Source organism: Rousettus aegyptiacus, unplaced genomic scaffold (assembly GCF_014176215.1).
Source record: "Rousettus aegyptiacus isolate mRouAeg1 unplaced genomic scaffold, mRouAeg1.p scaffold_m13_p_14, whole genome shotgun sequence".
NCBI lineage: Eukaryota > Metazoa > Chordata > Mammalia > Chiroptera > Pteropodidae > Rousettus > Rousettus aegyptiacus.
In genome coordinates, this window is record NW_023416289.1 from 17,781,537 (window position 1) to 17,791,975 (window position 10,439).

Genomic DNA, 10,439 nt, shown 5'->3' on the forward strand with positions numbered 1-10,439 from the left:
CTGTTTCTCTTGCCTTCTCTGCTTTTCCTGTCATGAGACTCCTACTGTAAAGATCTCAATTTTTGTTTTCTCTTTGTTTGTGTGTGCATTTTCTATAGCTGAAACTATGGTCCACATACCAACTAGACCTTGGGGAATGCATTTCAATGTCCCACAAGTTTGGGGGAAAGTCACAAACAGAAAGAAGCTGAGAGACCAAATAGTAAACATGGAGGCATACCCACCCTCGCCTCCCACCTTAAATGCACAAATACAGAAAGAGGTGATGAAATAGGGTCAAAGAGACACAAACAATGAGCCTGAGCAGCAAATAGAGTACAAGACAAAAATCCTGAATTACAGAGAGAAAGTCGCGTTACAAATGATACAATGTAAGAAAGGAGCCTTGACACAGAAAACATAGAAAGTGAGAAACCTTCATAGAAGCACAGAATTTAAAAAGATACAGAGGAGCAGAAACAGTGAGAGAAAAAAATGAGAGTGACAATGAAGAGAGGAAAAGCAAACAGAAAGCCATATGGAGTGGATTTGGAGTCCACTGAGAGAGTTTCACTAGGCCCAAACTAACGTTTTTTTAGCCCCTGGACAGATGGGCTTATGCATACTTTTATGGCATTTCTGATCACATAGGTCTGCTTTTTTTTTTTTTTTTTTTTTTTTGCAAAGAAGTGCATTTGATTCTGACACATGGCATTTGCTGAATAACTGTGGCTGGCAAGACTAGGCATGAAGTCAGAACAATTTGAATGAACCAACAAACATGATGATCTTCCCTCTTTCTAAATTTTTCTAGACACATTTTTGCTTTTAAAGTTATGTACTTCTCTGGCAATTGGTGCTAGAAACTAAATCGTGTCTATTTTACATTGAATCAGATGTAGAGTGTAATACTTTAGTAATGAATCTTCAAATGAAATCATCACCTAGTTCATACTGATGTTCCATAGAACTAACTTACTAAAGAGGTGGGGAGGCGAGAAAGGGTTATGGGGAAGCCCTTAGAGAATTCGCATCTACTGTCTAAAATTACAGAATGGGCTTTTGAAATATTGGTAGAAAAAATGTTTTATTGGAATTTATATTTCTAATATAGAAACAATTTAATTTGTGCAATTAATTTCAAATAATCTAAAATGGTCAGAGAAGGCTGAGGTTATTTCATTTATTTGTTTGTTTAGTTATTTTATTATAGTTTACAAACATATTTGAATATATATGGCTTAAGAAAAAGTAGGCAGGTGGAAACTGAAGACTAGTATAGGTGGGACTAAGGGAACTAACACATCCTAAGCACCTATGACCTTATTTAGCCTTCACTTGAACTGTGTTACAGGGCTATTAACATCACCCATATGTCCCCTTAACAGACATTGAAACTTAGAATCAGAGAGATTGAGTCACTGTCCCAGAATGGCCAGTAAAGTGGGGAATAGGGACTGGAGTTCAGAACGAGCTGACTTGAGAACTTGTACTTCTTTCTGCCCTCTCATTTTACGTGGCTCTTCCTTACGTCTCTTTGACCATGAATATGTCCTTATTGAATATAAGGAAATGTCCTTTCTTTTGCTCATTTCAATAATGCAAGGTGCTAAGCAGGAGAACTGAGATGATATTAGACCCATACAGGAGACCAGGCTTTCTGACACCGTGTTTTCTCTAAGGAGCACACTGCCAACCCGTGTCCTCTGTGAATCCCTTGGCATTGCCGAAAGTAGAGTTTCCCTCTGTGATAACTCCTTTTCATAAGAAGCACATTGACATTACTGCCTTAGTTCTAGGTCACACTACAGAACAGGCCTTTTAAGACATGGATTGCTTAACCTTGCAACATGCTACCTCAAGACAATGGCCTGGATGAAATGATCTGTTAAGTAGACCATCCAATCACGTGGATTCTGTGGTCTCTCAAATCCAGGGACTACACAATTTCCCTACTAACAATGACAAGTGCAGACTGAGAGCTTGTATTAAAATGGGCATCCTTCCAGAGGGTGATATTGAATGAGGCTTTCAAGAGCCCGCCTACATTGTGACCTCTTGTTTCACATTGTCCAAGACTCTGTTCCTTAATACAGCCTATCACCCCACATTCTGGGTGATGCACAGTCAAGGCCAAGGAACCCCAAATGCAAGAATGTTGGAAAATTCCTTTATTAGAGTTGGAGGCAGGCCTTTTTCCTTGAATCTTTCTATAGGGATAGTCACTGGGCTTGGGTCTAGGTGGGAAACAGTGCAGCAGTTCTGTGTCACTTGGCATTGCAAGCCCTAAGAGACAGTTTCATCCTGTGACCTGGCAGAGAAGCTTTACTGTGTTTGCAGAGGAAATTCTCAGGCCTGGGAACTGCTCCTTAAGATGTGCCAGGGAAATCAAAGTATGCGTTGGAGACTCCTCTCTCCTGAGAGAATGTTTGAGGTAAATGAAGAAAAGATGGCTTCTTTGGAATTAAAGACTTCGAATCCTTCGAATCTTTGCAAATGCAGAATCCTTTTGAAACTCCACAAGGTTCTGGCTTTTTCTTTTAGATTTTATAAAAGTGTCAGCACAAGGAAAACTTTTCTAACTCAAGTAAGGGGTTGAGACTTTGTTCTCTCTCCCCTGAAGACTAAGTATTAATGTGCTGAACACAGATTTTCCCTTTGGTGACGGGTCCTGCCGAGCTGTAGACCACCCTTATAGCAAATGTTGGTCAGATGGGCTACTTTCCTTTGAGTTGTATAGGACTAAATGTGATTCCCTGAAAAAAAAAATACCGCCAGGCATTGCAAAGTGTTCTTGGCATATGGATACAGAATTGCCATCATCATGATAATATCAATTGTAATGAAATATTAAATCTATAACACCTAGTAAGGAGGTTGGGTAAAAGGAACATTATTAAAACATACTTCATAAAAACTATTACGTTGCAGTAAGTTAGTGGTATCCACTAGCTATTTTCATTTGTGGAAAATTTTGAAATGGCTTAAACTTCAAGTTTTTGACAGGTAAAAAAAAAATCTTTAATTTGAAGTATTCATCGAAGTAGAAAGTAATTCACTGGTACATATTATAAATATTAAGGAAAACTTTAGATTAATAATTATTTAAGTATTTTATACTCCTTCCACACATGCATGACCAAAACCCATATCTACTCAGTTATTAACTCTCCTACTAATGGATAATTATTGCGATGAACATTTTTGATAGATTTCTTTTTAGATACAATGATGGTTAAATTCGTTTTGTGAAATAAATTGTGCTATCTTCTACATTAACCCAAGATTTGTATTGACTTTTGTTTTTATGAAAATGAGGTGTTTTACAAGAAGTTCATCTCTAGACTAGACAGTATCACGGGTATGACAATTTCCGTTCTGTAGACCTCTTTTGAGAAATACAGGAAATCTCCGATTGCTGTTAATAATAAAACTAATGGCTAACATTTGAACAGTTATGCTAGCACTGCGATGAACACATGGCATATCTAATTTAATGCTCACAAAATCCATAGGAGGCACATGCTAATATATTTCAATTTGTAGACATAAACAGATTTAATGAGGTCGTCTCATTTGCCAAAATTCAGCTAGCTGAAAATTGCTGAATCAGATCTCAAACATCAATATATTTGCCATTAAATTTTGCCCTTAAACTTTCCTGATGTATAGTTGCTCATAAAAACGTTGAAGTTGCCAGGTAAAGTGTTTACATTATATTGATTTATCAAACGTGCGCGCGCGTGCGCGCGCACACACACACACACACACACAGAATTTAGAAACTAGAATGACTTTCCACAGACTTATTTACTTTTTACTTTCAAAATCAATACAATTGATTAACTGGTTATTCTGAAGTGTTGACAAATTATTGGATAAAGTAGATTGATATATTTATTCAGCAGTATTTATTAAAGACATACTATGTACCAGGGCCTTTGCTGAGATTATTAAGACACAGGCAAGGACTCTGGATGACATAAACATTTACTGTGAAGAATCAAGGTAGAAATATGCAACACTGGGGTGTGGTATTCACTCTTTAAAATCAATTTACCTATTTCTTTAAAAACAATATCTACATATCTTCTTAGCAACAACATTGCTACCAGTCCACCTGCGTTACCCAGATTTCACATCACCCTTGGAATAGAATTAACAATAAACCAGCTTGAAATAGGAAGGATTTCTCTCTTCCTGACTCTTAACAGAGCACATAGCTTGAAGCTAGTACAACTTTCTAGGCAGGAAGAGAGCAGATCACTATGTAAATCATTATCACTGACAAGTTGAGCCTGCAGTCAAAAGCAGAAGGTATAGTTTTTGTGTTTACCTCAGGCTATTTATCTCCATGGGGTAACTTTTTGAAAAGAAATACAGCATGTTGATGTTCATGCACTTCTACACACACACACACACACACACACACACACACACACACACACACACACAGTATTATGCTCGTGTCACCGTGGATTTAACTGAATTCCGAGGCTTCAGTTTTCCTCTGGACTGTTGATATTTCTCTCTCTATCCTAAGTCAGAAATCTCAAGTCAACAGGAAGTGAAATTTCCATCCAGAATGTGTTGTTATTTGATAAGCTCTAAGTATATTTATTAAACATAATAAATATACTAGGGGGGGCAGGAAATTATCTGAGTTTATTTTCTCCATTTAGGAAGTCAAATGTGGTGTTCGAGTCTAACTTTCTGTTTCATCTGAGTCATTTTTCTAATTTTCAAAACTGTACATATAATTCTCCTGCATGTAAAATTTCTGTGTTCATTCATTCCCTATGTCAAGGGCTCCTAAATCCCTCCCTAGGCTCAGAGAGCAGCAGTTACCATTATGTGACCTGCAGAGAGTCATTTAACCCTCCAGAGTTGTTGGAACGTTAAATGAGTGGGTAGGAAATAGATAGCACTTAGCAGAGCGCATAGTAGTGCTACGCAATTGTTAACTATAATAATGATAATAAAAATAATTATTATTCATCAACAAATAACTGTTGCCCCAGTTACTACAGGAATTACTACCATTGCTACTAGAGACACTATGGAATTTGTGTCTACAAATAATACTAGTGAAAAAATAGGTTAACTTTTCTCAGTAACCACGTGAAAAACTAAGCACTAAGGAAGTTCAACTCAGATTTCAGCCACAGGCTTTCTCTTTTCTCTGCACCATGACATCTGCTGTGACTTCTTTCTATTCAGTCTCTGGCACATTGTGGGTACATGGTAAATGTTTGTTAGTTGAGATATCTGTGCGTAATTTTTTGTTAGAATTTATAAAACCTCCTAGCACTAGTGGGTGCTAAATGAATGCATGTTCTCATTTCTTCTAGCTTTTGCTCACATTTTGAAAACCAGTCTACCCTGAAAAAGTGTAGCACGAGCTATCTTAAGCCATGCGTTTCCAGGATAAGGAAGAGATTCATTGTGAATATTTTTTTTCTGAAGGAACAGTTAACTCACGTCCTTACAATATCCCAGTGAGCACAATATGAACATCGGAAACATATGCAAAGTTATATGTAAAGATGTTACCTTTCCCAGGTTTCTTTAAACTCATAGTCACTGCCTGGCACTTTATACATATTATCTCACTTCGCTCTTATAATAAATCTGAAAGTTGGTTGTTATTATTGCAATCATAATGAGAAACTGGTAGACTCCAAGAGGTTAGGTAAATTTCCAACGTAGACCGAGATCTCTTGACAATCATCTATATGGTCCCAAAGTTTTGTTTCATTCATCATGCTGCCTGAGGAGTAGCCAGCCTATAACTTCCATGATATGTCCATACCCTTGTACTCTGAGAAGTTTCTGCTTCCATCTTAATAGCACTAGTCTCCAAAAGATGGGATTACCCAGCAAAATTGTGGTGGAGTTGTGTTTCAGACTCACATTCACTTACCTGCTTTGTCACGCCCCCATGTCTTTTATCTTTCACATAATATTTACCTTCCACCTGATTTCTAAGAACAGAACATTTCCCCCCCCTTTGGTTATTGGTTGCATTAAATCATTTGTCACATGAATCATTAGAATGATAGATCTAGTTCTAAAAAAAGTCTTCATAACCAGAAACTCAGCTTTGTTCCTAAGGTCAGATGGGTGACAAGAGGAAGCAGAGACTTTAATATCTTTTCCAGGTGACAGGTAGCTTCTTCGTGTGTGGCAATGCTACTAATCATTCCAGATGTCCTTTGACATAAGCTAAGGTTTCGTATCTCACCATTCTCAGCCATGTCAAACAGATGATGAGCATGATTCATTTATTTACAAGCCAAGAGATTAGGCACAGCTCAGACGAAGCAAGAAAAGGCTCCATTGAAGCTCATATCAGCTTCCTCTTTGTATAGGTACAAGGGAGCTGGCTGAACACAGCATGGTAGGTTAGAAAGTCTTAGATTTATAGCCCCGAATTAAAATACTGATTCTTCCATTGTATGAGTCAAGGTTATTCAGAGAAATAGAACCAATAAGAAACATAGAGACACATAGAAAGAAGGATTGGCTCATGTAATTATAAAGGCTCAGAAGTCCGGTGATCTGCCATCTACAAGCTGGAGGCCCAAGAAAGCCAGCAATGTAATTCCAGTCCAAGCCTCAAGGCCTGAGAACAAGGGAATCAATGGTGTAAGTCCCTGTTTGAGTCCTAAGGCACAAGAACCAGGAGCACTCATGTCCAAGGGCAGGAGAAGATAGATATCCCAGCTTAAGCAGTGAGCAGATTCACACTTTCTATACCTTTTTGTTCTGTTCCAGCCTCAGTGGATTGAAAGATGCCCCCCTGCATTAGTGAGGGTCATCTTCTTTACTCAGTCTACTAATCCAAATGCTAATTGCTTCCAGAAACGTTTTCTCAGACACACCCAGAAATAACATTTTATTATCTCTTTGGGAGTTTCTTAGCCCAGTCAAGTTGACACAAATTAACTATTACAGCTACCAATTAGCCAGATGTTCTTATGTAAATAACCTGATCTATTCGAACCTCAGTTTACACATCTGTCAAATGAAGAAAATGTCACCTTATGGAAATTTGATGAACACCTTTAGTTATTTGCCACAGAAGGCCATGTTTTATTATGATATAATTTCAACTTTACAGAAAAGTCGGAAGACTAATACAGGGTTCTCCTCACATTCACCAGTTGCTTACATTTTGATTCATTTGTATTAACAATTGCTAGCCACCTATGTATATTATCTATTCTACATCATTTGGGAACCAGTTTGAGATATTTTCTGTGTTACCTCAAAATACTTCAGTGTATTTCCTGATCACAGGATACTTATCATAATCAAGAAATATGACATTGACACGATTCTCTTATCCTATCTATAACTATATAAAATGTTATCGGCTGTCCCACTGATGCCCTCCATAGAGGTTTATAGTTCTTGGCTCAGGTCAAGATGGCATACTGTGTTCAGTTGTTATATCTTCTTAGTTTCCTTTGATCTGGAGCAATTTTTAAATCTTTCTCAAACCTTATATTTTTGAAGAGTACAGACCAGTTATTTTACAGCATGTTCTTCAATTTTGGCATCTGATTTTCCCATGTAAATACATAGTAAGCTTTTTTTTGGCTAAAAAACATGTAGAATTGAAGTTGTGTTTTCTGTGCATCCTATCATAAGATTTGTAATGTTTATTTGTCCCAATGTTGATACTTTGTGAGGAGATACTGTGTGAAATGTTATCTCTCATCAGACTTTCATCTAGTGGTTTTAGTATTACTTAGTGATTTTGTATCTCAATTATTTTTTTCTATAATTATTAATCGGCATTCTGCTTCAAGGAAGTTCACGATTATTGGAAACTGTTCTCTGTTAGAAGGAAAAAAAACAGTAGGAGCAAGAGAAAATATACAGAGTATAATGGTTAGTATACAGTCTTTAAGTGCCTAGATAAATAACCGGTACATGAGTATCTGACAAATTATTTGATGGCACAATACAGGCAAAGCCTCAGAGAAATGTGCATTATGTTCTCATTACAATAGGATCTTAATTTTTACTCCAGACAGTGCACTTTAAGGCAGGATTGTGGAATAATGAGGGACTCCTTGATAATGAATAAAGTCATCTCTAGGAGACTCTAGATTGATGAAGGAATGAGAGTCAATTTAACATTAGTATTATGAACTCTTTTTAGAAAAATCTAGAGCTAGAGAACAAACAGACTAGCAAATCAGAGAAGGCTTATTTTAAAGAGGAAAACTGTATGGTCATAAAATATTTGAAGAGTATTAATTTCATATATGAAAAAAGCAAAGTGGAGATTAAACTACCTAACGTTTCAGGATTGTTACCATTGTAGACCCCATATGGGATCTAATAAACTACCTTCATTGCCATTATATAATCCAATTTGTCTTTTGAAAATTATTTTATAAATTAAATTGCAACTATACCATGGGTTTAGGTTAAAAATGCCCCTACTTCTTGGTGATCATCTTATCTAGGTCTGCGTTTGTGGGAAATTTTCAGATTTTAGAATGAAAGCTGCTACAGCTTTAGAAAATATTAATATTATATTACTTCATATATCCCCAAGTAAAACCTATTGTAGATAAGCATTCTTAAATGGGCTCTCTTATATCTCCCAGGAATGTATAAATGCTCTTTTAAGAAGGGAAAATGCTAGAGCATGCCTTTGCTTCACCTGGGACAGGTTGACAAGAATCTTTATGTGCAGTCATTCGCTGACAAAGGCAAAATGTGCCCCATATTCAGGGTTTGCCACTCCCTTCTATGGCCGAGAAGAACTGTGTGGTTCAATTAGAAACCATGATTCTTCCAATCTGAGTTCAACCTCAGGCCTGATAATGTTATTTTTATCTCTGCTTCCGGGAATTGGGTTGGATGATATGTCAGGCCCCTTCTAGCTCAGATATTCAAAACTAAGAAATAAAGAACACACTAGTAAACATTTCCACAGGCCTTGAGTTTTGATGAATTTATCTGCAAGGATGGATTAGGTTTATTTTTCCTTGTCTCCGGGCAAAGGAGACATATGTCTTGAAAGTCGTCAGGCTGGACTGTCTTTTCAGCATGATTTAAGAACACAGGAAACTTTCACATAAGCTTAGGATCAGTATAAGCCATCTAAGATTTCATGAATTCATTTTGGAGGGTAAGGGGATGAGAGGACCAAGCGTGGATGGATTACATCTACTGAGTTGGCCAGGTGAGAGGAGAGCTCATGAGGCTGCAAACACTTTTTCCTCCACCATTCTTTTTAATACATCTGTTAATTTGGACTGAACAAAGATGAGAAACATATTATTAAGTATGATCATAGGCACTCAGTCAGCCTAGTAGAAGCTGTTCTGTTTCAATTTATCTGAATGAAGAATGAGACATAGAAAAAGTAAGAGGAAAATCGAATAGGCATGCTCCAAGTAGAAGCCCATCTTTATTCTTAAAATTAGATGATCTTTTGTGGGAAAACATGAGTTGCTTTCAGTAGCCTCTAAAAATGTTGTTTTGTGTAGTTTCATTATTTTGTTTCCTGTTCCTTCTTTATTATACCTATAGATAGGTTCGATCCTGGGACATTATGTCATTCATAATCATCTATCACAAGTGCTTTCTATGTCTTATAGAGGAGAAAAGTTTCTTTGTATGAATAGTAGACTAATTCTCTCTTTAATAAAACTTTACCCACAAGTGCCTTTGCTAGGATCAAGAAAACTAGCATGATTTCACACAGGTAATCACCTTCTTTGAAACTTGGTTTATTTTTCTTAATCTCCCTGGCACCTAGAGTTCACCTTTAGACAGATCTGTTTGCTGAAAGTAAGTATTGTGGGACACAATTAGAACTTCAATAATATTGTAGAAGGATATAGGGACAGGAGTGGTGATATTCTGCTACTTTTCCCAATGGGTGGTTTCAGTGCGAGGAGCAAAATCGATCGTGGTGGGGGAGATGAGGTGAACAAAGAATTGAGAAACATACCCTGACACAGTGGTTCTGAAAGTTTAGCATCAGAATCATACAGGGCTTGTCAAAACTGGGTGGTGGGCCCCACCTTCAGCATTTCTAATCTGGTACCTCTGAGGTAGGACATGAGAAATTTGAATTTCTGACACATGCCTGTGTGATGCTGATGGTGCTGGTTGGGGGACCACGTTTGGTACCAGTGCTATAATATAACCCCAAAAGAGATTTATTTCAGTAGCTCTTTTCTCTGGTAGGGAAAGCATTGGCTTATAGCCATAAAGCTTTTTACATTTGGTTAGTCATTCGATGAATTTTCCTTAACCTATAATAGGTAAATTACATGCCTATTGATATAGTGATTAATAAGGCACAGTATTTTTTATTCCAGGAAATTGGTAGTCAACTAGGGCAGACACTCAAAGAAATCCACAATCTCAATGCAGTGTAATAAACAATCTAATGGAAGTTAATAATGGTTGCTATGGAGATATTG

The 10,439-nt window shown here is 37.1% G+C and overlaps 1 protein-coding gene across 3 annotated transcripts in view; it reads left to right on the forward strand.

Moving 5' to 3' along the window:
• Positions 1-10,439, forward strand: part of CDH8 (cadherin 8) — a 309,903-nt gene that overhangs the window by 26,159 nt on the left and 273,305 nt on the right. The window lies entirely within an intron of this gene.